Genomic DNA, 22,314 nt, shown 5'->3' with positions numbered 1-22,314 from the left:
AATCTGCTTTATTTTAGAACCCGACCCGCAAGCTCGGGTGAATCGATTCTCCAAACGCGTGTTTCAAAAGCCGTTTACTACTCTCCGTTACAAATTTGAAGAAATTACCCGCAGAAACTTGGTGAAAAAATATGCTTTTGCATATCATCAGTGTCGGTTGAAAAGTCGCGACATCCAGGGTAAAAAAAGAAAAACTGACCAAATATTTTTCACAAAAAGTCTCATAATTATTATATCGTATATCGTAGTATACGTATAAGGGTACGAGGGCTGGCTCAGACTTACTTCCTTTCTTCCCCTAACGTCGCGTGTGTATATGTGTGCCGAATATACGTATTAGATCAACTACATACGCGATGCGAACTTTCGACGAAAATATTTTCTTGTTTTCCTAATCGCGAAGCGAACAACAATCCCATTCGATTGAAAATCAGGCTATATTTTTTTCCTTCAGACTGCCTCGGCTTACAGCTATACGAGGATACATATAGTAGGTATTATATACCATACGTATATGTATATGTGTATATATGCTGCCTGGCAGAAGGAGAATGAGAGGGGGGAAAAAATCACTTTATTAAATCTCAAGTTTTCCAGTAAACATTGCAGCGTGGTTCCCGAGAAATATTATTATATCACGATTTCGCAAAGAAGTAAAACTTTTCTGTGTTTTTTTTTTTACTACTATTGCACGATTCTTTTGCGGTGAAATAATAATAGTAATAATAATGACAACGAAACAATGCTACTGTTTCATAGTTCAAATCGAAAGTGAATAATTCTGTAAACTGCATGATTTTATAATTGTTGAGGAAAAGAAAGTAAATGTATTTGAAAAAAAATATTTACCGTTGAAGAAAAATTTCGTTTTACGATCTGCTGCAAAAGTAATGACAATATAATAATATAATCTGAAGCAACAGGTCGATACAATTTAGCGTTAGTTATTACCGTTGAAGATCAAAGGCTAGCTGTGTGTGGATTTTAATTGGAAATTTCAGCTAATAGCTATGATATAACGATTATATACACGCGATAAATTTAATTGTTTTCACCGCATTGTGTGTTAAGAAAATGAGGTGAAAATTATTATACCCGCAATATGAAAGAATGTTTGAAATGATTTCAAGTATCTGCAACAGATTGTAAAAAAATCAGAAAACTTTCGTGTGAAAGTTTACAGGTTTACGATTGAGCTCTAGCACGTTAAAATGTATGATAATTTTTTCAAGGTTAAATCGTAAAAATTTTCTCTTCCCTTCTCTCAGATCATGATCATCGTACGTCTGAACAAAAAACTGTCACGGAGAGGGAGAAAGAAAAAAAAGGAAAAAAAAAAAACGAAGGAGGAACGAAATGGAACGGATCGAGTGAGCTTGTGCATGGGAAGTGAGAGAGAGACAGAGAGAAAGAATAAGATATATATATATATAGAGAGAGAGAGAGAGGGAGAGAGAAAGCTCAGAGACTCGGGAGCGACGAGCTATAAAATAAATTCTGTTAACGCGACGCGCTCTGATAAATCCTTGGCGGGAAGACAAAGGGCGTCAGAAATTCAGGTAACGGAAAGCTATTACAAGGCAATATCTATTGAAGTAGCGCGGGAGGGCCGCCTGGAGAGAAATAAAGAACGATTGGTTCGGTAAATCAGAGCCCCAACTGCCAAACACCTACTTCCTTACTTCTTTACTTTCTTCGGGGGAGGGCGCGCTGCACATACGGATAGCAACATTATATCGTCAGGTTGGACTTGATGCCCGAAAAGACGAGTCCTTGAGTTTTTGAAACCCATCTTCCTAACGGTAGAATCGCAGGGAATCTCTGGAAGGAGACGCTGTCCAAAAATGCAAAACGGACAAGTCTGACGGTCAAGTTCGAGCAACGATGCGAAACAACAACGGCGCGAGAATTCGGATGCAGACGGGGATGAGAGATTTTATCGGAACACAACACCGCTTCCAACTTTGTTCCAACCTTGATATAAGTCGGTTGAGCCTTTTCGCGTGAGAAAAAACTTTAGTTTAGCTCAGTTTCTTTGCCCTTGTTAAACAAAGTTCCAACCCTGAAGTGTATACGCTATAAGACGCTGACTTTCTCTCTCCCTCTCTCTCTCTCTCGTCAACGCTCTCCGAGTTTCTTCGGATGATCCCCGATATCCTGCAGCGTGACCCGAGTGGTCAGAGACGATCGGGAAAAAATTTATCCCTCCCCTTATCTTCATCCCTTGGAATTATAATTCCTTGATCGATCCAACGCGTTGCAAGAAGACTTGAATATTATTTTTCCTTTCACAAAATTGTTTAAATTTTTCCAGTGCCTACATGCGAGACATTTTTTTTTTTTTTTTGGTCGACTATTTTTCTTCCCCCTGGTGTATATATATAATTCTGAAAAAGTTACCACAGCACATCGCGCTGCAGTGGCCAATTCGTTCGATTGCGCATGCATACGTAGCTGTTGTTTACCATGGCTTGATGTTTTCCAAGTGATTCATCAATCCCTGACGTATATTCGCGTACTTTCGGCAGTAAAGTTCGAGAATATACTATACGTATATATATGTATATATATACATGTATACACTCGACGCGTTGTACCGTGAAAATATACACGTATCCGTGAGTAATATTTTTGCATCGAAAAGAGCGAAGTTAAGTGGATCAAATTTTTGTTCTCAACCATCCACGTCACGGCTGAAATTCCGCCGCAGGGGCAAAAAATGCATCGGATAATTATCGCCTCGAGAAAGATCATCAAGCCGACCCGCAAAAGCTCGTGGTTGAAACTTGGTGACTGGAATGCTTATAGCAAAAGAAACAATGTTGCGACAAAAAAAAAATAAAAAACCGCACCGACAACTATAAAGTACAGATGCTTGCCCGCGAAGCGAGTTAATTTTCTTTTTTGTCTCAAGCAACGGCGGGATGAGCTTAATTCGAGCTTCTGAAACGGAAGCAAAGATTTTTCGAAAGCTCTGTATACGTACACTTATATGCTACACGTACGGACAATTTTCGGGTATTAAGCGGCGTTTGATGCGCCGCCTTTCCCACCCGGGATTTAAATCGAGCGTGAGTTGAGGTCGGCGTAATATGCACTAATTCGAAAATTATAAACTCATCAGGCATTACGAAGCGATTAAGCTCGAGGTTTACACTTGAGCTAAGCCGTAGGCGGGTGTGGCACACACGTTTCTCGAGTCAAAACTCCGGGCTATTTATCCGCAGGGACGCGACGTCGACGCAACGTTCACGGCTTATTCATGCGAGGAAATCCGAGAGATATCCTCGGGAGAATTTCGCGGCATGTCCGTCGGTCGAGTTTCTCACGGCTTTTCGCTTAACGATCCGCGTTTCCTGCGGTCGCCCAGCGTCGAGTTCCGGTCCGAGGCGTCAAACACCCTCGGCGCGTAAACGGCTGTATTCCCTCCCCCTCGCCCCCAAAGAATTCCACCCCCCGTTCGCATCTTTATTTAGGAGAACGCCGGGACCCGGCGGGGGCGAATCGTTAGGCCAAGGGGCGCGTGCTGAGGTCGAACAACCGCGTCCTCGATTAATCATTGCGCCCTGAGCAGGTATAATCCATACACACACGCGGCGAGTGCGAAGCGAAGTTTATGACGTGTGTCCGCATAAGGTTTACCACCCCCCGAAGCTCGCGACGGAATGATGTATGAAACGTTGCAGCGGCAGCGTGAGTTTGAGGTCAGTTGAGAGGTTTTTAAAGCCTAGATCAGCATTTTAACGGTTTGTTGACCAGCGCGGCTGCTACTACTTAATGAAAATAATAAAAGAGGGTGGCATTGGGATAAGCCCGACTAACTCAAAACACAATTTAACTAATTTAGTAAACCTAAACCTAACGGTGTAAAAGCCTTTATTGTTCTTAGAATATGTCTTGGAATGTTTTAATTGTGCAGTGACCGTATGAAAATTAAAATTTGAATCGATATTTGATCTATGATAGAATTTGAACGTTCGTTTTAATTTATCAATAATATATTTTACAATACACGGAAAAACAAAACTACTACTTACACAGAAATATCTAATTTTGGTGAAATAACGAAAAGCGAGATATTGACAATTGAAACGACGAAACGAGACGAAAGCAAAGCGAATTTTCTCCACCGGATTTTATTGATAAGTTCCTATATATTTTTATTTACACCTGAAAAATGACTACTTTATTATCCCTGGTCACGATTTAATCGAATTTCCTTGTTTGTCTTCCTTTTATTGTAAGAAAAAAAAAAAAAAATTATAAATCATTCTTTACGCATCGTTAATGCTGTAATAAAAAAAAGCAGGCATTTTGTTGCAACGAGACCGAAAATTTGGCGAGCAAACGTGACGCGGGGCTGTTCGGTTCGGCAGGTGAGTTATACGTACTGTAATCGAGTCACCGCACCCCCGTGTTGAAGAGTTTTATTTTTCCTAGGAAATGAAAAAATCGGCCAGCCGACCATCGAGATACGACCGAGATAAGTGGGCGAAACAGTTGTTCCGGTCACGACCCTACAAATTGTTTCACCGATAAATTACGTATATAAAACGGCCCTCCCCCTCCCCCGCACTTGCCCTGATAACTTATCTGCGGTTGTTATCGATGGCGATTCGCCGATTTATGGACCCGCGACGCTATCGCGCCTCGACTTTTCGCTGCTGGTCATTGCCGCCGCTGTTCATGCTTACACGGTAGAAAAACCGAACGCCCCCGACGACTTTGAGCTGCGTCCTAAAAGCACGCGTGAGGTAAATAATTTCAGCGAAACGATTTTTCTTTACACATTTTTTTTTTTTTTTTCTCTTCCCCTTTGACCAGCGACTTCTCGGCGAATTTCCTGAAATGAAATAAGTAAAAACGAATTCACCCGTGTACAGTTACAAGGGGTGGATCGTAACGTCTTATATGTCTTATAAGCACGTATCACGCGTTTATGCCGGAAATAAATATTTTATTTCACGATATATTCATCGGTTTATTGAGTTGCGAACAACGCTCGATGGCTTTGGTTTTGTGGAAGTATCGGGTGAGCCTCGTGCAGACTTAGGCTTATAAAATCGTCGTTGCTGACCATTTAGGGTCGTATAAAATCCCCGTTTAACCACTGATCTACATATATCGGAAAAACTGCCGCGCGTTATTAAATCTCCAATTCATCATATTCAAACAGGCCATAAAATGCAATCGGAGAAATTCGCGTCCAGGTTGCACCGTGTCGACGCGTAAAACGCTCATAATCAAATTTTTCTTTTTTTTTTCTTTCCGTCTCCGTCTTTATCGCTTCGTTTTATTGATTTATTGTAATTTTTTAGAAAGAAAATAACCCTCGTATTACGCACGGAAAATCATGTCGTACGTAAATTGAGCTGATCGATGTAACGAAAAACTTTACCAATTCAATTAGACTGTTTTTCGTAACATCTAAGACATATAATTATTATCGACGCTATCGTACGACGGAAGTTTGTCCGGGCAATTTGACGCCGCCGTTTGGAAACATATGCTTTTTGCCTGCTGTCATCGAGCGAGCGAAGAAGAGAGGAGAGTGGCGGACGCCAAGTGTGCAGGGGTGGAAAACATTGATTAGGAAAACTCTACGGGACAAGAGGCACCGCGGTATTAGTATCAGCAAGGCATTCGGGTGTATTAGTGCCGGTTTCAATCGTGCGGATAGAGGAAGAGGAGCGAACCCGAGACGGAGGTGCAGGCGAAGACTAATCATAAAGGAGCCAGAAATGAAGTGAATTAATCAATGGATTAAACGCTACGCGGAGGCGAGGGGACAGCACGCCCAGTGACAGATCCTCGTTTGTCACACAAATGGCCGGACATTTAGCTACAGCATTGTGATATTTCTACCCGATGGACAAACTCTATGAGATGACGGATTCCGGCTCTTCACGCACAGCCTCCGCCTTTTCTCCTGTTATACCGATGGAGTTTCAATGAGCCGAACCACTTCGGCGATCAAATTTTCCACCCATCTGGCCGACGATTTTCCGCGACGGCTTTTTGCGCGCCGATCTCGAGAATTCCTGCAACGGATCTGGAAAGGAGAATGGACCAGGGTGCAAAAATTCGCGGTGAGAATGGCCAGTTCGCATCGATAAGAACGGAACATTAGCGTAATTTGTCAGGGTGAAGGGGGACGATGATGGATGCTTGTGATATGGTCGAGAACGGGGGACGAGTGATAGAATTTTAGACGAGTAAGCGAATACTTGCCTGCAACCAGTTTTGGAACTCTGAGTCTTCGTGCAGAGGACCCAAGAAGAAGAGTCATACAAAGGAGAAAAGACGTGGTCGAGAAAAAACACGGACAGTGATCGAATAACCGAAAACGGCACGCCTCACGTTTGCCCCGAGCTAATAGCTCTTGGAAGTCTACCGTATTGTCGTTACGACGATTAATGTGCGATCATTAGCGGGGGGGATCTGCTGTGGCAAGTGGACGATTAGAAAACTATTAATTACTTTTTCTCCATCGTCAGCGTTACACTTATTCCCCGACAATTGGGGAGGTCACGTGACTGTAACAGTTTAAGATTCAAAGATAAACTGGTTACCTGTGTAATTCATTTTCACTGACGTCTCTTGAAGACCATCATCCTCTGGTCGAGAACTTGGCCTGTCAAGTGGTTTCGAAGGGTTCAAACTCTCGACTTGAAGTGAATTCTTTGATATTTTTTCACGTCATCTTCCGTTAATCCAGAAAAGTATCCACCACCTGGTATAGGGTACGGTTCTCCCGGATGTCGAGTTGATCGTCATATTGGCCTCACGAACGCAGAGCCGCGATCATATCTCGGAGGTTCTTGTTTTTATTCAATTAATACGACTTTCTCCCCCTCATCGTTCCCCGTTTCGCCCTCCTATTTCCGAGTACAAAGTTCGATCCATTTCCGCGGAAGATGTTTGCGAGGTCGCGGATGGAGAACTTTGCCATCAAAGAGAGTCAGGCTCGCTCGCTTCTCGAGCTCCTTCTTCGAAAGATCCGTGCGCACCGCAGCGACCGTCGGATGTTTGACATGTTGCGGTGACGCAATAGTCATCTCATATATTGGATCCTGAACTTGGACCGAGCCCGTCTTATCCGACGTGAACGGTACCGCGAATCTGCTTTACACAGCCGAGAAATAGTTCTGACGGATTCTGCGGTTTGCGGCAGTCGCAAACGCACGCATAATACGCAATCACAGGCCTGATTGACTCGAAGACGATGGAGTATCAAAGAGGCTCGCAGTGTCTGTACAGTTATCGAAACGGTTTCGAAAAATCTACCGAATGATCGACGGTACGATAAAGAGAGAATCAGACGGAGGTCGGATGGCAACGCCGTTGGAGTTAACGGCTAGTCTGGTCGAAGTTGGGCGAGCAGACAGGGACTAATGGTGGTAATGGGTAATAATCTTCGAATCCATCGGAGCTAATGATCGAGAGGTTTGGGCAGCGAAAGCCACGAGGTTCGGTGCAGGCTGAACTCACCAGCCAGCCAGCCAGCCAACCGCTACAAGTAAAGCCCAGGCCGCAACTTGGCACTCGAGTGAAGTTCCATCGCGAGGTGTCCATGCGACCCTCGAGCGCCGTCTGGAAGACACACGTCACATTAGCCATCCAACCGCCAACTTGGACTGGTTAGACTGGCTGCCGGCGTTCGAAAATTCACCAGTCGATAATGAGACCATCCGGTTCACGTCACGAAACTTTGACGCCAACTTTTAATACTCCTCGAGGCTGGGGAGGCAAAGTGGTCGTCGATGTAGTGTCGCGTTAAATACACTTGGCACGAACCATCCGTTTCCTTTTTTATCTTGGTCATTTTCGGGTGAATCGAGTCGCTCCTTTTTCCTCGTCCTTCGAAATCGGGATCAGCTTTGGTCGATCCTTGGATCGTCTTGACGAGCTGTCAAAGCAGCAGTGAACAAATTGGAGGGTTACTGGGCTGTCTCTGAACAGTTGGACAGATTCTGAGAATTCTTTTCCTCCAATGTTCCATCTCACTCTCTACAATTTTACCTCTTCGGAAATGGAAGTATGCAACAAGGGGACGGAAAAGCCCGATGTTTAACTATACAAAGCTTAACAGAAGAGTTTAAACATATTGCAAATATTATCCTTACACGCAGCGCGCAAAATGTGCGTCAGCGTAATTACAGCGGCAAATAAGTAGGACCTCGGGGGGGAAAATTTTTTGGGCAAAGTGTGTATAAGTGTGAAAGGACAGTGGTGGTCTTCCGGCTTGGCAATTTCCCCGTCGTTCCCGTATTTTTCTTATATTTCTTGAGGATCTTTCGGGCAGCCGGTGCGTCTTGCAATGCTCGCTCATTTGTCTCGAGGCAGCTAATGAAATTATAGGCCACCGTCGGGTCATCATATCCTCGCAGCATCAGCGACGGCGTTCTTGATCCTCCTCGCAGCCACCGAGTCTTCGGGAACCCGAGACGGAGGGGGAGAAATAGAACGGACAGCCGAGCCGAGAGGCCAAGTCAAGCCCTTGGGATTGCGGGAGGAAAATTGGGGACGAGATGGGCCGCACTTGTATCGCGGATGACTCTTTGAACACTCTTCCAGATGCTCAACGAACTCGGGATAATATCTCCGGCTGGACGAGGTACAACCCTCCCGAAATTGAACGCTTATACAACCTTTCGACTGTCCGTATATTCGTTCGCGCATTTCCCCTTTATTTTCTATCTCGGAAACGATGATTTTGCCCGTTGGTAGAAGAAAAATACTTCTTTGTGAAGAAAATTTTCATCACTCAAGTCTCTGATGCGTAATATGTTATAAGTATACAGAGTGAAGAAAAAAAAGTATAGGCTGGGGGTTGGATTCTTCGTCTGTACAGGGGTTGGAAGGAAACCCCCTGGTAAAAGAAAAATGAGTGAAAATTGCATTGTTAATTGAGCGTAACACCTTCCAGCTCATTTGTTCGCGTAATAAAAATTAAAGTGGTTCGCAGGTGGGTTCTCACTTTTTCTTTTCTCTCTCTCTCTCCCTCCATCTCTCTATCTCTCTCTCGTCTTCAAAGGGTTGTTTGTTGCGACTGGTTAGAGGAGGCGTAACCAACACGGCGCCAACGTTTCCGTGTTACCGTAGAGAAAGAAAAATTATAAATATAATTACAAGGGAAGTCAATTGAAGCGGAAAACTTATAACGTAATGAGCAGTTGCGAGGAGGAAAAATTGCGCGGAAGGTTAGCTGTTGAGAGGGGAGGAAAAGTGCTGGGAAAGCTTCGTCTGTCCCTCTCTATCTCTATCTCTCTGTCTTTCTCTCTCTCTTCGCGAAGAGTAGCAAATGAAAACAAATGACGTGCTATAAAGAGTCAACTGTTGAAATAATATTTCCGCAACAAAAAAACAAACCGGACGAGGTGAAGCTCGAGAGGAGAGATGTTAATTCTTTTCACCCCATGTTGTTGCGTCGAGGGTGGAGGCATGGAGAGCTCGGAGTAGTGGGAACCCCGAAGTCTGGGGGCTGGAAGCGTAAGGGATGAAAACACAGCAATTACACTGGAGGATGAAACAAAAGAGTGTTGGCGGAAGAAAGAGAGAACTACAAAAAAAAAAAGAAAAAATAAATCCGAAACAGCTGGAGATGTGCAGGATAACAATAAATATATCACATACCTGTATATTGTAAAATTACTGTATGCACGAATAAAGCCTTGAATGGAAAAATTTCGACTTTTGGTGCACGTGCTGCGCCTTTTTTTTTTTTACTTTTGTTTCAGTTAAATTAAGAGGGATGTCGATCTTCAGCCGGAATAACGAGGATGCGAATTAACGGATCGTTCGGAGGCCGGGTGACTGAGTTCTGCACAGGTCCCAGTTATCGGGTAATGAAAAAAACTGAGCCCCGAGGGCTCAATCTAGCCCCCCGCCCGGCCAGATTACGTGCCCTCTTCGCATCTCCTCGGGCGCGGCGAGCTTATCTCAAGGAGGATTTTTTAAGATTAGCCTCTTGTGTCGTATTAAGCAGGGACCGTTTAAGCCCGACTTTTTAAATTGGAGGCAGGGGAGGGGGGCTGGAACGCACGTAAATAGCTACTTGTCGGATAATTTTCGATATAAGTATGCAAAACCGTCTGCTCACGTGCGCTTCGCTGAGATAATAACATTATGCGGGGTTTTTTTTTTTGGCACGCCGGGCGCTGAGAGATTAGATCCAGAAAGTCGAATCGGTGACCTTCGGCGAATTTTTCCGCCCCTCGAGATTCGGTGCAAAGGGTTGAAGCGTCACAATGAGTTCGGTAACAACGGTATTTTTTAGCACAGGTATGTATAAAGGCAGCTGATAGCTGCGTCGTGGTTCATTTGGCCAGAATAATTTCATACGAGTATGTACGAAATAATGACGTAGCTTACTAGGTACCGGAGAACGGAAGCTGTGCAGAGCCGCGGGGATGTGGAAAACAATAAAGTAATCAGAGGAGCTTTTCAACGGCGAGCAACCGCTCGCCGTTCAGAGAACAAAAGCAAAAAACTTCAAGCTTAAATGTGGCCAGCCACACGGGAGTTGAGAGTTCCTACATCCAGCCGCTCCCCCCAACAACCTCCTCGACCCACCTCCTTCATCCTCGCATCGGAAGAATTTTAATATTTGCCAATTTAACCTCTCCAAGGGTGGAACGTACATCCGCGATAACCACATCAAGGCGGTTGCCGATACATCGTACAAGCCGTGCATGCAGCTTTAGCTTACATTGTACTCTACCAGATAGACGTCTGCATATTTTATTCGCAATTTCTTTCTCGCCTTCCGGAATCATCACCAGGAAGGTAAAAAATTCAGCCGGATATTCGGGTGACGAAATTCATCGTGAATCTGTTTCAAGAAATTACTATTAATCGGTACGGTCAAATGTTGAAATCTTTATGAAAGAAATCAGAAACGCAGAACAAAACAGTTTTCAGTATCACGAACTCAACCTAAGGGCTGGACTCCGACTTGCGGAGAAACTTTGATATTTCGCAATTCCACTGCTCGCAATTAGAGACGGTAATTGCCATAACCATTAGCGGACATCGCGTACACACCGAGTACCCAAAGTCCGGTTTGGCGCGTAGAAACTAAGGGTGAAGTGGTACACGTGAATCGGGGGGTTTGGGACCGTGAGAATCCACGGTACTGCATAAATACGGGTACCCGGGAAGACCGGACACACAATCAGAAACTTTCCTGAGGAATGTGACCTCGGCGAATTTCTTAGGTGGTTGAATTAAACTCGTTCCGGTGGACGGACTCCGGCTTCCAAGGAGCAGAGCACCATGGCGCCCTTAAGGGGGTCGGTCTTATCCCCCGCAGCCGGTCAGCCGGTCGAGAACGAACGTGGCGTAACGCCGACTTGCGACCCCGGACATGTAATAGATTTGCTGGACCCCTTCTCTTCCCTTCCCTTTCCTTCCCTTCCCCTTGGCTTTGCACTCCGGATCGCTGGCTGGCCGAAGCATTTAAATGTACCTTGGGACCAGGTTGCCCGAAGTTAAATGCCACTGCCCGCGAATTAATGGAGAACGAGCTCGCCTTTGTCCGTGAGGTCCTTTTTACGAGGGGCGTTAGTCGTTCGTCGATTCTTACCGCTATGCATCGCCGTCTGCAGGAGTCTTTTTCTCAGGACGATCCGGGTTCGGTCGCTTTTCCGATAGTCCGATGAAACCTACAATTTTCCGAACGATCAACGGGCAACTGCGAATGACTAATCGCTAGTCGAATTCGGAATAACAGAAATTGCCTGCTCGGCTCCGTCATACTCGATGCATGTACAGAATGCGTCCAACAACTTCGTTACAACATTCCCCGACCCTTGTTTCCAGCATCAATTAATCTGTCTACCAAAACTCGAGCCATCCCAGACCGCACGCTCCGTCTACTCGACCGATAGAAAACGGAGCTTTGCACCAATTTAGCGACGGATGCGGTATTACGATTCGATTTTAGTTATTTAGGATCCTGGACAGAGTGAAGCAGGTTATGCAGTGGTTTGGATTTTCCATGGCCTACAGTCAAAGCTCAAGTGATGCCTCTACTAGTCCATTTCACGATGATTGTACGATCTGCTGGTTTCTTTGACATTCTACTACCTTATACAGACACTGTCACGATACTGTACACGAAGAATTACCACACCGTACAAAACGCTTTGAGGTGATCCAAACGAACTTCTGCTGACGCGATCAGAGGCTTTGAACGAGATTATATTGAACGTTTCCAAACTGGTCCGGAGGATATCCGGCACGTGGATAACGTACACTCCGAGTCGAAGAGGCGCGGTACCCGATCCGAATAGTGACATGTGTTTGCTTGAGTGTATCTATAATAAACCGTAGCGAGTTTACATATCTGGAATAGCAAATCGATCCAGCATAACCAATAGCCAGCGGAGCCGTGTACGGTTCCCGAGTTTAAGTCAAAGTTTTAATCACTATCGACTCGAGGACATCTCTCGACTAGGCTGCAGCGGAGAGAAACGCCACTGGCAAAGCTGTCTCGCGCACTTGGTAGAACCTCCACTCCGTCGGTGTGTATACACGTGGAAATGATCAAGACGTTGAGGGTTGTGGACGCGTCGAACCTCCAGTCGCATCTGTTTATTATTAAGATATGAACTTCCTCAGATATTCAAATGCAACGGAGTTGCAGCAATTTCTCTCCCACCCCTCCCTTCGGCATCACTCCCTATCGAACCCCGGTGCAATCGCCGTACGGAGACGGAGTAATGCGAACCCTTTGAAAGTCACCGGTATAAACGTACCTTACCACAAGGTATCTCCGTCGCTCATGACGGCTCGTTCTTTTCCGCCTACCTAATCAGGGACGGAAGAGGTAATATTCCCACTTTCGGGACGTTTATTGTGGGGTAAACGTCGTTGGCAAGGAGTCCGAGCGGAAGAGAGTCCGGGAATTCGCGTTCCACGGCAGAGCCAAGAGGCTCGACGTTGCCCTCGGACGCTAAGTGGCATCTCCAGATGTTTCGACGTTGGTCCCCGATCACTTTGCGGTCAGCGAGGTCGGCCGACTTGGCCATTAGACGCGGTGTGGAAGCGACGCCTTTGCAACTGACCGTAGGACCATGGACCGGGTCTGGCAGGCGGCAGCTAGGCCAGCAGCCGCCGTAGGAACAGTCGACAAACTTCCGCGGGACCGACGCTACAAATATCGTTAATGTACGCGCGCCCACCGCGTAATTTTCCAACAGTTTGCCGCGCGCTCTCGAGCTGTTAGAAGCGACCCCCTGCAGGACCGTTTGCCCCGCAACCTTCGCCTCTGTGGCCTGCGTCCTCACCCACCTTCGCGGCGTTGGCATCAGCTATTACTGAGTGCAGCCAATATTCCTCGACCCTCAAAGAGGATAGGCACCATTAAGCCCAACGTGGCTGCCGCACCTCGTGTCTCCTTGCATGATTTCTTGCTCCGTTACAATGGCCAAATTTCCCCGACACATAAGAGGAACTAGCAGTAGATGGAATCAGGTGACCATTTCCTCGAAGTGCAAAGTTGTCGCAAGGAACTACAAGCAGTACCTTCGGGCTTTCTGACTTTCCTCCACTTTTTTCACTACTCCGGGACATTGAGACAGACACCATAGAGCATTAACGTCGGACACCCTCCGTTGACGTCGGAGTATCACAATGACACGATATCGTAAGGGGAAACCATTCCTGGACATCGGATTATCCGGTCATTGACACGACCGAAATGAGAAGTGCACAAGGAAAAGTTTTCAGCTGGATAAATTTCACGGACAAACGACAACGGCGCTCGTAATTCAGCCATACCGACGGGTGAAAATAGGAGATGTTTCAAACTACGTTTACGAGTTCATTTTGATTTCTGAGGGAATTTAGAATCCCGTTGAAAATCATATTTTCACGGTTCGGTTGAAGCTCGAAGCATACCTAGAGATACGATTCTGAATGCAGAGTATTGATGGCTATTGTTGCGGCAACTTTTGCGGCGTCAACACGTTTTATGGTCCAGGCCGTGGATCGTGTGACATCTCCCGCAGAGCGAGAAGAAGAGTAGAGTAGATATCAATCGCGCGAACGCATGCAAATGCAGCGTACTTGGAATAGGTACCGCAGACTCCGGGGCGTCGTGCAAAGTGCACCGCATATTCGCGGCAATTTTCGCAAACACATTTTTTCATTCCTACGAAAATTTCCCGCGCATCTCGTTCTTCGTCTGCTGGGAAGAAGTGGGCGCCAAATGATTATATCGCTGACAAACAAGTCTCGGGATTTCTGCACGGTAGCCTCAACGACGGGCGTTTATACCCCTGGCATATAATTAAACAGGCGCCGTGCCAAAGTTCGTAATTTGAACAATTAACGGAGCTAGTCTCAATTAGCTCTCGGAGACTGGTTAGACGCTGCTGCACACGGACTTTTAACCTGCAATGCTACGACACATTTTTTCCTGTCGTATAAATCAGTACAACCGAATAAAATCCGTGACTGCGAATTATTTTCAAAAACTAAAGGATTCGCATCGCATTCTTCTCAATTGCGAAACTTTTTGTAGAGATTATTTTATCTCTGTCCATTTATCGTAAAAGAACGTTATACAAGATTGTTAAATTATTGTAGCATATGCGAATTAGAGAGTGAGATATCGTTTTACTTAGACCAACAAACTGTATTAAGACTTACTTTCTTTTTATTATTCATAAAACAAGTGTGCAAAAATATAATAAATATAAAAGACAATTTTCAAATTCTCTTAGAATCTTTTTAACCGATCACACCTCTGATCCAGATGAATAATTTTACGATACATCGGCGGTGAAAGTTGTATTCAGAATAAATTTTGGACTGTTACTTTCGAGATAACTTTCATAACGAACGAAGAGAAATCATTTTTTTTTTCTGTCTTGCCGTTTAGCAGACGCATTTTCAAAGTCAGGCAGTTTCAAATTTGGAACTTCAATTCCGCCCCCGAACGATCTTTCCTTGAAATAATATCTGCAGGACCCGCTACGCAGTTCGGACAATCTGTCTTTCCGGAGTAGTTTTCAATCTAGGAAGTTGCATCCGGCGGATGCAGTTTTAACAACCACCCGCCATGCACCTGCCATTCCAGACACTCGTTCCGTCCGGTTCTGTGGCTATGGGGCAAGAACACGAGACCTGCCCGAGCATCTGGAACGGACAGATTCCATTCCGAATCGGGGGTGCGCCGTGCTGGCCGCGCCTCGTTTGACCGCCCCCGAGCTTTCTCGCAAAAGTTTACCGCTTATTAGTGCCGTCAGGAGCTGTGCACAGTCGCCTTGACGAATGTTGTAGTCATTCCTTTACCTTTTTAAATTTTTTTTAGCAAAACCCGCGCGCAAAGTAACGATTTTTTATTCCTGTATCATTAAATGTTTTTTTTTCTTCTTCTTCTTCTTCTTGTTTCCTCGAGAATGAAAATTTGATCCTTTGAACGAACTAACAGGGCGAATCGTATACGTGGAAGGTAATTCGGCCGGTTTTACGGGTCCTCCGGAAGGTAGAAATCCTCACTCTCACTTGTCGGGGATATTTTTCAACGGCGGTTTTCACCTCCTCCTCAATGGGTACGATACGGCGACCGCGTAAGGGAAAACCGTGTATCGTATGTTACGAGGGAAATACGTTTGTCGGGGGGTGAAAATTTGTTAGGATAAATTCCAGCTGTCTAGAAGAGGGATATAGAGAGAAAGAGAGAAAGAGAGAGAGAGAGAGAAAGAGTTCTCTTCTACCCGTTGTATCCTGCAAGCCTCGAACCGCACGCGTTGTACGCGTAACATAACGAATTACTGAGATATTTAATACGCGATTTAATATTCGTTAGCCGAATAGTTCACCGTAAAACACGAGAGCCGTTCAACGAGTGTCCGACTGCCATGCCAGGGCGAATATCTGGATGTAATTCGAGCAGCATTTGCCAATTAACAAAAAAGTTTTACACGTAGGTATAATAACGGTGCAGGTCGTTAATAATTGTCAAGCCTCGAGTGCGGAAAATGAACGAACGAACGAAAAAGAAGATTGGCAACGTAATAATAATTATTTCACTTAGCTTACTATCGTATCCCCTAAAAGACGCGTATTCAAAAAACAAGAAAAAAAAACTAAGAAAAAAATTATGGATTCATTGTCTCTTTCCACCTCGTCAAAACTTCAAAGAATCTGCGCTCCGCCGCAAGAGTGTCGAAAGTATCCTCGAGAGGTTGACGAGCGGGCTTTAAGAAAGCCGGACAAACGGGGAAATATTAAAAAGTCAAGTACCGTTTCGAGATATCGTTCACGATACGAAAGAGACCCACTCGAATGGGAAAAGAAGGGGCTCACGAAGGAGCAGCAGCTCCAGGATTCATTGCCGTACGAATTAATATCGTATCGTGTAAGCTGCGGTTGCGACGCAATAGCTGCTGACGGGGAATCTGCAAAATGCACCCGTGTTATATGTTACATGTATAACGTTAGGCAGGAGTGACTCGCCTACAATTCCTTCATCTCCTTATTTCAATTTTTATTTTTTTTCTCCTTACTTTCCGCGGCGGTATTCCGCCTGCGGAATATTTAGAGGTGAATTTGAATACATCCGTATGATCAATAAGGCCTTGCTTTTATTGTGTGCCCCGGGTCGGTACATGCAGTATCTTATTCGGACCTTTCTCGCAGAGCGCACTCGTATTGCCACCCTGGTCACGTCAGCTCCCGATATTAGCCTTTCATACAGACCTACTCGTTCTACATATCGAACCAGCTAGTCCTCTTTGTGCAAAGCGAGGCTACCCAAACAGAATTTAAGGTTATTTTACAGGAATAAGAATTCCCCCGAAGAGGGCGAGACGCGGATCCGATTCCTCCGTGCCCGGGATCCTGGCCTCGATTATAATCCGTGTCGTCCACGTGTCGTTCGAAAGCCCGAATCACGTCACAAATTAATCCCTCCTAAAAAGTTGTGGTAAGTAAAATAGTGCATTACGTAACAAGGGAATAAAGTTGGAGATTATTCCTGTGGGTTTGTTTACCGCCCCGGCGGAGCGAGAGTTTGGCCTCATATTTCCCGCAAATGTGTTAACAGGGAATAATATGATACCTTTGGTCCGATTTTCAGATAAAAAAAGTTAACATTATGGCTGAGTAGGGAATAAAATTCCTAAAGCGTAATGATTGTGTTTGCTTGTTTTATTCCACCTTCCAGCTGTATGAGTGTAAATAAATTTTATCCTAACAAACTCAAAACCGCGTTTAGAAAAAATTTTATGTTGAAATACGAAGCGGGATATAAAATTTGTTTTCATTTTTCGATCAGCAAAGGTTGAAATTATTTACCATTTTAGGTCTCTCCGACGAAGTTTTATCGATTTCGATTTGAAAGAAATTTTCTACGAGCTTCGCGTAACCGGATGAATCATTTCCTTGACTGTGCACTGCGCAAAATAAAAAGAAGAAAATAAATTATCTGATGCACGTACGAAATCTACTGTCACTTATCTAATATGATTTGATTGAAGTAACTTTTTACCCCCGAAGAAGACACGTGTATCAGGGGTGAGACGGGAAAAAGAGAGGGGAATATCACACGGGCCGGTGGTTTTAGTGCGTTATAAATCGGGGAGGAGGCCTGAACGGCGCCCACCGGGTTCCTCGTCGTCGTTGTTCGTCGAGAAGCGGTATTGTAGGGAGCCGGCTGAATCGATGCGGATTTCGGAGGAGCGCTTAGTTGGCGCTTAGAGGTACCCGCATTCCGGAGGAATCCGAGTCTCTCTTTCTCTCTCCTCGTTCTCCCCATGCAGGAACATTTGGCTAATAATGTAAACACCGCGGATAAGGAAGAGCGAAAAGCGAACGTCGCGGTAAGAAAAGAGTAAGAAATTCCTGGCACCGTTTTCGATCAATCGAAAGACGCGCAAGGTATGAATAAATATAGATATATATTTTTTTTGTTTCATGTCTACTTTGAAAGGTTGCGAAAGGGTGCGAGAAATAAGAGTAAAGAACGAGCGGGATTGAAAAATGACGGGAAAAGCTGCGCGGAGTGTAAGGATAACAAAAGCGGCGATCGTCTGCACTCAGCTGAAAATGGTAGAATTTTAATTAAGAAACTCCGAATCGATATAAAAATAAGAAAAAAAAAAAAATAAAAAAAAAGGAAAGAAAAGAAGAAGAAGACGGGCGAAGGAAAAGAAAAAAATCGTCGTCCTCGGAGCGTCAAATCGCCGCCGGCAAGCCGGCAACTGTTCATGTCCTGCGCGATGTCTCAATCTTCCGATCCTTGGAGCAGTGGGAGCGAAATAAGTAAGGAAAAAAAGGGGGATAAAGGTGGAAGTGTAGATGGAGAGAGGCTGACAATTAGAATCACTAAGGAAAGCATGAAGGGCAAAAACTTTAATTATAAACAGGCGGCGGGTCGCGCGGAGCTTTCGTCCTTTTTTCGTCGTTTTCCCGTAACGGCGGGGAAATGAGACGGCAGCCAAATGGTCACGGCTTAACGGTGGAAAACTCTTTCAGCCAAACGAAGGGAATCCGTCGAGATTATCCCGGCTTCAAAAAGTTGTTAATTACTTGGATTTTTCCGCGAACCGCGCGCTTCCTTCACCCGGACTTCCGCTGCACCCCGTGGCTACCCCCTTATCCTTATCCCGCAGTTCTAGCCAACTCGTTCCCCGCTTGTATCCACAACCGAACTTAAATCCCGCGTCGCTTTTATATCGGGACATTTTTTTAATCCTCCTCCTTCTCCCCCGGGTACCCATAAAAATCGCAATTAGCCTACGGGAATTTAGCGAAACGCTCGAGGAGATTGTTAGCGAAGTGTGACGAGAGCCTTTCGCCTCCAGTTTTACTCCGGTCATTTGGATTAGCGACAATTTTTTATTACGGCAAACCTTGATACAACTCGGAGAAAGGCATCCGACGAGCCTGATTAGCGCCTTTTATACCTCGAGCTTAAACCCTAGCAATGTCTCGTGACACAGTTTTTCAACTCCGCACGTTCGTCTCACCCTCGGCCCAATACCAAACTTTCTTTTCTCACCTTCGATTTACCAATCGAAGTAAAAACTTTTATTTTTATGATTTTTTAAGACTAGTACTCTCATTTCTAATACAGATTAGTTCACTAATCGGTCTTCGTCCGGTTCTCCATATTTACCAAACATGACTCAATAACACGATCGCCGTAAACTTTCAAACGTTTCCAAATCGTTGCGAACAATTTCAACAGTTTCACAAAACATCGGTTTCGAAGAAAAATAATTCGGTGCCGAGCTACTAAAAAATTAGTTTCATAAAGTACCGGAGAACACCTACCACCGGACTAGCGTTTTCGAAAAGGTGAAGGGGAGCTTGAGCGATTTGCGAATGTGGTCTATAGATACGTTGGTACAAAGATGACGAGGTACGTCTAATCCAAACAAGTGACACTCTGGATGTAAAGTGAGTCACGTCTTGGCGGCGAGCGCGGTTTGGCAAGGAAGCGGGGGGTGAGGTGGGATGAAGGGCGGCAAGGTGCCCACGGTGTTGATCCCGCCAGTGTTTTCGGTCGGAAACTTTTAATACCCAGAATAGGGCCGGGGTGGCGTTCGCGGGGTTGGTGTTTACCGGGAGCGCCGGTGAGCGGCGGGTTTAGAGTGGCGCTTCGGCCCAACTAGTTAGAACTTTGAATACGTGATAGCGCATGTAGGCGATTAGACGCTCGGCTGACGCCCGTTCCGCCAACCCTGCATGCAGGAAAGTCGCACCGCGTCTTCCTTGCCGGACGGCGTCGCGACGCCGCCGCCAAGGAAAAGGGACCGATGGTTGGAACCGGAATGGCACGACCGGAACTTCGGACCTTCCGCACCCGGATAGGTTGGTATACGACGTCCATCCGAGCTATGCAGCGGCACCGCCAGTGATCCCACAATCTGCGGAATGTTTCAATGTTTCGGACCCCAGCATCCTAAATTCTATCTTTCTCCCTCCCTCGTTCGGACACAGAGCTTTATTTGACGCCTCAGACGCAAACCGGCCGTGAATTTAATCCGCACCTACTGATATTCAGGAATTTCAACAGATTTCAATGGGAGTGGTTCTCGAATTTCCCGAGAGCGAAGTGCTTCGATTTCATTCGTTTGATTCGATACAATTTTTTTTTTTTTTCATCTAAATCGTTTCACCGAAATCGGTAAGACGCTCTGTGATTGTTTGTTTTTGACCAATAATATTGTAAATTCCATGTCTCAGGCATAAATCATATCCTCCAGGGTCCTACAGGGTCTCAGCATTTTCTTCTTTCAATAAAGAATCACGTTGGCCAGAAAACTTGTTGGTTGGAAAAAAGTGGTCAAAGAAATTAGTAAGCGAATATATAATAATATATACATATATATATATTTTCACCCCCTCGTTACCGGTATAGGTATGAGAGTAGACGACTGAAAAAATTTCAATTCAATGGAAAAACTAAATCGTTTCGTCGGCTCGAAAAAAAATCACGCTCAGCGAATGATTCGTTTCCCTCAACAACGAAGGTGTCGAGAGATCAATTTTGCGGGAAATTTTCGAATTTCATGAGAATTCCGTAACCCCCTAATCTTCGTGAAATTAGCAGGCGACACTTGACTATACGCAACCGGACAAAGGGCTTTCAGCGGTTTCTATATAATTGCAAAGAAGTGTGGTTAAAAGTGACGGAAGTGCGATTGAGAAACAGAGGAAAGGAGAAGTAAGGGAGGGGGGGGGGAGGAGGAGGATATATAAGGAGTTTCAGAGCGAGTAGATCCCTTTAATTGTCAGAGTTAAATAATTCACTGTCAATCTTTTCACCCTTCGTTCCCGAGATCCGAGTTGACGAGCTAGCGAAGTGGGAGTTCGTTCCCTGTTTCCCGACGTCTTTTAATTATTCCACCTACCCCGTCTCGAGCTGCAAATAATATAATTCATTTCATTGTTTGGACCTCTTCTCCCCGCCCCGACTCCTTCCTCTTCCAAGCAGACGGAAGAACCGGGGTGCGGATTTCGATTCCGAACCTACAGCGATTCAATTTCTCCCATAAACACGACGGATCCATTACCAGTGCGCGTCTTTGACGTGATCCTCGATTTTCCCCCTTTTTCTCAACTCTCTTTCCTATCAACAGCCGCCGGATCGTTTAAAGATGGTCAAAACCTAACGCCTAGAATTCTGAATTCTCAGTTACTGCACTTGGATGTTTTTCGACTGATATAGATCCTGGAAATTACTCAAATGTACGAAGGGTAGATGTAAGGAGGACTATCTCCGTCTACAGAAAGTATCCGTAAACTAAGAGTAGGTAAATTTAAGATGGCGTTGCTCTAGCAAAAGTTTCATATGGGGAATGACAGATACCCACTGTTTTCAGGTTATATTGATAATATTTTCATTTGTCTACCTTAGCAATTGACCATTAATTTACAACACTTTTGTCAACTAACGCAATCATTATAACTACTTCCCATTGACATACTTCACTTTATCCATCACCGCCAAGTGCAGATTTAACCCCGATTGCTTACGTTCTCGGTGCCTTGTTGAACGACAATCGATTTTTTCTGTACAACAAATCAGCTAATGTTATTCTATGACAAAACTTGTCGGAGCCGCAATTCGCATCGCCACTTTTCCGAATAGACCGTACACCTGACACCTACACATCCCTTTGAAAAAGTGATCCACAGTGTCGCTCAGGTGAGAACGGAGTATGGAAATTTGGATGAATGGCAGAAGGATGTTCCAAAGGCTTGATCTGGCTGTCGAGTCGGTCTTCGCCGCAATTATTTCCGCTGATACGTATCGCCGAATGCTGTGTACTTGTATACGCGTAATCCGTAATGAATGCACGCGTTGAACCGAAAGACGTCGAGGCGTCGAGGCGGTTGGGGACAAACATGCCACCAACAATGAACGAACCGGGAACAAAGATACGACGGGGCCAATTAACGTCTCGCGGTGGACCCGACAACCGTCGTATCACTACTCAACCTTTCACCATAAATCCGCGCAATGCTCGAATCGCGTTATTCTCTTCAGCAGCTTGCGGTCCACGGCCAAACCGCCTAATCATTGTTCCTTCCTCGGCAGCTGCGTCGCGATTATCGCACGATGATACGGGGAAACGTGATTCGAACTGTAAAATTAAGTGAAACTTGAATTCAACGAGGTCGGAAATAGAGAATAATTTTTAATAATGAACAATTGAGCGACGAAAGTTGTAAACTTTTGTGGATATTTTCAAATAGAATTTATTCACGATTACACCGGGCAACACGAATTTTTAATCTGCGTTCTAGATGTTAAATTTTGATTTTTTCTGTGTAATTAATAAACGAAAG

General features: G+C 45.0%; 1 protein-coding gene across 3 annotated transcripts in view; it reads right to left on the bottom strand.

The window, feature by feature from the left end:
* LOC124305936 (uncharacterized) overlaps positions 1-22,314 on the bottom strand; it is a 261,707-nt gene that overhangs the window by 177,999 nt on the left and 61,394 nt on the right. The window lies entirely within an intron of this gene.

Source organism: Neodiprion virginianus, chromosome 5, assembly GCF_021901495.1.
Source record: "Neodiprion virginianus isolate iyNeoVirg1 chromosome 5, iyNeoVirg1.1, whole genome shotgun sequence".
Taxonomy (NCBI): Eukaryota; Metazoa; Arthropoda; class Insecta; order Hymenoptera; family Diprionidae; genus Neodiprion; species Neodiprion virginianus.
Note: the sequence above shows the minus strand (reverse complement) of the source record. Positions and strands in the feature narration are given on the sequence as shown.